This window comes from Lepisosteus platostomus, chromosome 12, assembly GCF_059453375.1.
Source record: "Lepisosteus platostomus isolate fLepPlt1 chromosome 12, fLepPlt1.hap1, whole genome shotgun sequence".
Classification (NCBI taxonomy): domain Eukaryota; kingdom Metazoa; phylum Chordata; class Actinopteri; order Semionotiformes; family Lepisosteidae; genus Lepisosteus; species Lepisosteus platostomus.
The window spans coordinates 8,664,492-8,670,892 of record NC_142622.1 but is presented as its reverse complement, the minus strand read 5'-3'; the positions used below and the strand labels follow the sequence as shown (position 1 = coordinate 8,670,892).

At 38.2% G+C, this 6,401-nt stretch overlaps 1 long non-coding RNA gene across 2 annotated transcripts; it reads left to right on the top strand.

The window, feature by feature from the left end:
• The first annotated feature begins 356 nt into the window (after positions 1 to 356).
• Positions 357 to 4,425, top strand: LOC148651024 (uncharacterized). Of its 2 annotated transcripts, none has more exons than XR_015925519.1 (3): positions 357 to 562; positions 3,437 to 3,526; positions 4,089 to 4,425. It is a non-coding gene; the product is annotated as an uncharacterized LOC148651024 (long non-coding RNA). The 2 variants fall into 2 exon arrangements; XR_015925520.1 differs by having other exon boundaries at positions 357 to 598; positions 3,429 to 3,526.
• The last annotated feature ends 1,976 nt before the right edge of the window (positions 4,426 to 6,401 follow it).

Below are 6,401 nucleotides of genomic sequence, written 5' to 3'. Positions count from 1 at the left end.
TGCCCGTGTCAAAAGCAGGAAATTTGACAGCTCGATAGTTGCTCCACGTTGAAAATCTACTTCCTTAAATTTCCTCAAAAGATATAAAATGGGCAGGGTCTCAGCTGCAGTTCAGTCTACAGTTAACCTCAGCAGAAGGACTGCGCTCCCTTTTATATGTGTGAGCCATTTGGGGTGGAGTTGAAACAAATGGCTTCAATTTGCAGGAAGATTATATATCAAACAAAGAAAGGGGTCACGTACGTCGCGTTTTCATCTCTGATTGTTACCACACACGTGCGTAGTGTTTAGATTATGACGAAAACAAAGACCTCTTGCTTTAAACTTGAACTTGATGGTTCTTTCATGCTGTTCAGGAGTGTGTGATGTGTTTTTTTGGGGATGGGAACGTAGATACATGTGACTTGAGCTGCGAGGTCACATACATGTCAGATATTGGCTTTTCCATCGTCGTCTCGTCGCCAGAAGCTGGTGCCTCACAAAGCGTCGGTCGCCAAAAGCTCCAGTCGGTGACGGCATCGCCACAGTTCTCAAAAAGGCATCACCGACATGACTGCTGTACGTCTGCACGTCCGGGATACATCCAGAATAAAAAAGAGTAACTTATTTATTTTCGTTTTCCCGGTGACTCGAGTGACCTCTCACTGGAGTCACCCAGAAAATTAAAATAAGCAAAAATAATGTAATTTTAAAAAGAATCCAAATCACTCAAATTGCACAACTGTATATAGACTAAACAACGGGATCTGGAAGGCTAATTAATATGTCGATTTGGGACAAAAACTACACATCTGCTTTACTCATGGCCAAAGGGGTAAACCAGCGCGGGCTTTAGTTAGCAGATCTATTCGGTCGACTTTGGCAGGGATTAAACTACAATTAACTACAATTTATCTTTTCTTTCGTTACAGAATACAGATCCATTAAGTTCTAAAGTCTCTAGTCTCTCACTGTATTTCCCCCCAGACGCTTCTCCACTTTCATTGTCCTAGTTTTGTCAGTAATGTCGTAAATTTTGATACAGCATGTTCTGCATTTCTATTTGTTTCTGGCCAACAGATCGACTACTTGATTTAGGTACAGTGCTGTATATAATTGTGTATTGTAATCGTTTATATTTTAGTCACTGAAACCTTTTATTCTTACATTCTTTACCTGCTCAGATCGCAGTTATTCGTTGGCCGGAGCAATTCAGAAGGCTGCGTTGTCTTACAGTGGTGTGAGATATATATATTTAGCAACCCTTTATAAAGTAGATAGTGCGAGATCTATGCAAGGCCCTCTGTAGAATCGGTTTTAAAATGAAGTTCTCTTACACAGCCCTGAAACGTTTGAATTCCCACAGACCATAAAAGCAGTTAACTGTTTAAAAAGCAGGGGACGCAATGCACGTAATTGATGTGCAGCACGTATCTGGCGTGAAAACGTTTTTCCCTGTAGGGTCGAAGCCTGTGTGTGTCTTATCGGGAAGGCAAATTGAAAAAATTGCAATATGTGTAAATAGGAAAATAGGAAGTTTCTGCTTTGATATCATAAGATCACTTGTCAAGGGCAATCAAACAGCATCCCTGATGAAAAGCGTCTGTTATGTTTTATATTAACATAGCGATGCTTAGTAAAGTAAAAATTACATCAGCGGGCTAAAAGAACTGCTGCCAACGTTTGTTCTTTAAAATAATACAAGGTTTTTTTATTACTATTATTAATTATTGTTAATAATAATATGGGTAGCAGACGGAATCTAGCGTTTCAATCTAAACTAAATCCTAACAGTGTGAAGATTGTGGAAAAGGCAATGCCTTTTCAGAAAATCTTCTATTTCATTTAGAGCACTAAACTGTAGAGTGCTGGTTCATATTACGAAGATAAAAACGATTTAAGTGCAGACCTATAATTTCATATATAGTAAAATTGTCCTTATAATCGACAATAGGATCGGGAACGACTGGATATCTTTTCATTGATGTTTAATTTCGAAAACTTTTAATTGTGAATGACAGCTTTTTGATTGCATTGTGATTCACCAGGGCAGGCTGCTGGTATGTCATCATGAGCGCTGTTCCTCTGTAACCTATTTGTCTCAAGATTACGGTTTACGGTTTTGAAACAAGTTATTCGTTTGAGTGTTAAAAGTCTGACAGCTGGCGCAAAGTGGTTGTGGTTTATTGAGTGATACACCAACATTCTTTGCATACAAGAGACAATAAAGTTGTTCTAACGTTTCCGTCATAGTAGCAGAGAATAGGATTTTACATTGAAAACTGTATTTGTTTCTCGGGTTTGTTAAAAACTGAACATACATTGATAATAGCCCTATTGAAATGTTTTCGTTGATGGAAACGTGAATTTTCGTTATCGAACGGAGTTGTATTTTATTCTGCTATCCCCCGCGACTGTGAGAAACATTCTTAAGCTTTAAAATTACGTTTAATTAAAAAAACAGAAGCACGGGATAAAAGGGAACGGCTATCTGTTTTGTGTGTTTGCTTTAAATGATAATAATTTAAGAAACAATAAGAAAGAAAATGTTGTAAAGTCCGTCGTCCTAACTACACGAACTGAGTTTTCTCTCCAGTCTGTTTCAGTCTATTTCAGTTTTTATCTCAGGAGCTTTAATGAAAAATGTGTTTTTTTACACATGCGTAGGCTTCCGTTAAGATTTTACACTGAAGCTTTCTTTTTGGGCTCTGGAAAGACAAAAAAGTTAACAAGTAAATGTTTTAATATATTTCCCTTTTATTCTTTCATGTTTTAACAATAACAGCACCTACTACTACAATAGCTACTACGACTACTAATAAGAATACAAATAATAATATCTGCACTGCCTGGTGTGTTGTTTCACTCATAAATACGCTAACGTGTAATACTATAAATCTGACATAGTGTACTCTGCACATTTAATCGAAAACTACTAAACTACTCAGACTGTAGCCGTTTCTAGAAGAATTGGATAAAGGAGGTCACGACTCATTAAGGGTAGAATAATAAAACACCCTATTTGAATTAATAAGAAATTTGCATTGGGCAGGAGGACATTAGCAGTAAAATGCAGTATCTGTCAGTATGGTAATTATTAGTACCATTATTATTATAGGTATAGTCATTAACCCAGTACTCGTAATTGTCCTTGTTACAGTCTTTTACTCAGAAGCCGGGGACGTTAGTAGCTGAACTGCGCACGGGTGCTTTTACAGTCTTTGCTGTCTTCCTTCAGCGCAGCCTAATGCCAAGACAGTCTCGGTGCTTTCTGATTAATACCAGACTTATCGCACAGGTGCATTTCGTACATGCTAGAACGTGGGTGATTTTATTTCTTGTAAATATCTTATAGTCGACCTTTTTCGTAGGTATTTATCCTTCACGCAGTCCAAATGAACGTGTCTTTTTTTGAAGTGGGCCGTTTTTTTCGTTTCTTGCGGCGACAGGCAAGGAGACGCAAGCGCTTCTCCAGTGACGGCAAGGGCGACGTGTCAGTCACATTTAACAGCGCGTTTTATTCATTGGACAGTAAACAGATCCCAAGGTGAGTTTATGACGTTTATCGCTCACGCAAACAGCAGGCATGCATACCCCACTCTTGAAAGCTCCGGCGTGGAGCTCAAATTGCGCTTTTCAGGGCTACAGTACCCGCGACTCTTTAAAGGAAACACACTCGTGGAACTAACTCCTAACTCGCACTTGCTTACCAATAAACACGAATTAAAAAAAATTACAATCTTTAACGGTGCAACATTTACTAGCCATTTGCTTTGATATATAGATATGATAAAATATATTTATAATATTTAGGCCCCTGTTGCACATTTTAGAAATGATAGTAGGTTGAATCATACAATGATTAGATATAAAAAAATACTCTTATTAATACTGATTCAACACAAACAGGGAAAAGAAGTTTCACTTCAAAATAGATTTTATTATAACAGGACTTGGGGTTAAATAGCGCCGCTTGTTGTGTTACGTTCCCAGACCATTTAAGAAAGATTCCATTTAAAACATGGCGCACAAGAAAATACTTTTAATTATTCTTGTCAGCCCCTGTCTCACACATTACTCGGTTTTATCAGAATGGTGCTTTCTTTCAGATGCCCAACTACATGAAATCCTTCGAGCGCCTGTACCCTTTGAGAATAAAACCCCAGTCCATCTTCCGAACCAGAGCTTTTATTCCACAAGACAGAAAAGCAGCAGGTTAACGTCCCGGCTCTCTCCGGCCCTGAGGTGGACCAGAACAAGGAGAGCTTTAGGGAGAGGATTAGGGAGAGCGAGTGCGGACAGCACGGACCTGGAGAAACCCCAAGCAAAAAAAAGGGACGATTTCGACTCTCATGTTTCGCGAAGCAGCTGTTTCGTTTATTACATATTTCTTTCTAATAGTTGGCCTTATTTGAGAAATAAAACGTGAAAGTGCACATAATAAAATGTTTTTTTTTGTGTAATATCTACTGCCTCAATCCACCCATACGTGGCTCATTAATTTACTCAAACATAAATGTAATTTAAATATATTGTTTTTTTTAATGTATTTTCGATGCTTTTACTGTAATTGATTAGGGTTATTAGTCCCGTTTTAACAATATGAATGGTTCTGCTAGAGAACACATGGCGGCCTTCAATCATAAGGACAAAAGCAGGAGAAAGTCAGCCCTGAAACAGATTTCAAAGTGTTGCGCGCTGTACACTGAGATACATTTTACAACTCATAGCTTAAGGCAAATGAATCTCTTCGTTTCTGATTCGGTAACGCGGAAGTGTAAACCTGGAAGCATTAGGCCTATCACACGGGCCTACATAGCGGAATCCGCCTTTCATGAGAAAGAGAAACGCTTATTAAAACTCGGTGAAGTACTGAGAATATTGGCGCTCTGGAAACGATTCACTGGCAGATCACTTGTCTGACATGCCGAAGACACATTTCTCCGGGGTTTTTTAGATTCAACCAAAGCTGTTCCAAAAAAAGGGAAAAAAAAGGCCCAACGGACGATAAATTTAAACAGGTTTTATTCAAAACGTATGGAAAAGAATACAATTTGTGTTCCGACACCAAAAACACGTTTCGTTCTAAAATTAAAAGAGCGTAACATATTAACAGACAGCTGTCTTAAGTTAATTACTGCCTAAATATAAACCTGTATTTTTTCCATTTCCTTTTCACACGTTCTTTTTTTTACTTCTTTAATTAAAACCATGTTGTTCACTTGCATATTGTCAATCAGCTGTGATTTGGGGTTGATTTAGTTGTTGCGATGTATCCTTGTGTGACCTGTGCATCGCTTTATAGGGCAAATACGGTACTGATTTTTTTTTTCCCTTAAGAACAGTAACATACAAAAAAAAAACTAAGCAAATAAAACAACAGTTTAAACCAGTTCTTTTTACAGAAAGTATAGCATTACATGAATTGTTCGTTTTCTTTTAAATGGACAATTAACAATAAACTCCTCGGGACCTACTACATTTATTGTGACAAATCAACGGTTACACACGTTGAGATCTCCATGCAAATACCGGGATTCATCACTGAACATGAAACACGGCGTAACTAGACTCTCGGAAGACTCTACGGACGTGTAGGTCGACACAGGTCTATGCCAGCTATGTGATATTTTAAACATTCCAGTTTATTCTGATAAATAGTGGGTAATGTTTTTCGTTTTTAACCTTGCTAGCTGGGGCACAGTACATACATTCACGTTGTCGGGTCCGCTGAACTATGACTTTCCGGAGACCCTCTTTCTGACATTAGTTAATAGTTAATAAAATCAACGACAGAAAAATATTGAACTCCTGTGCTTTTATTTTGTAAAACTGCCCGAGCGCCAAAACGAGTAGCAGCCGAAAAGGGGGACTGGACACCCAGGTCTGCAGCACGTACTATTTTTGGAAGGCTTGACATTAGACTACTAACCGGTTACATTCCGATTCACCCAAGGCTCGTTGTAGCCTCTGCTCGGTTGAATTATACCTGCTTGCGGGGTCTCGTTTCTCGACCGTTTATCCTGTAATAAACAGCGGAACCTGAAAACTTGCTTCCCCAGCAGAAGAAAAAAATTATATTTCGGAATAAGCAAAAAAGTATTGTTTCGATTAAGGCGCATTTCTGTGACATCGAGGGGAAGAAAACCCTTAATAGCTGTTAATAGAGAAATAAAGCACAATCTTTTGAATGCCTCATGCTTTCACGCTTAACTTCATTTGGCAAAAACACAGCAAATGAAGACAACACATAACGGCCTCGGCCAAAGGCCCCCTTGTAAACCAGCAAAATAAAATAAAAAACAGCTTTAAAGTTAAAAAGTGAACAACAATTTTCACAATAAAAAAAACAAAGTTTTTGCTGCCCTTGTATCAAATGTTGAAAGTTTTAATTTTCACTCAATCGCGAAGCTTTTCATACA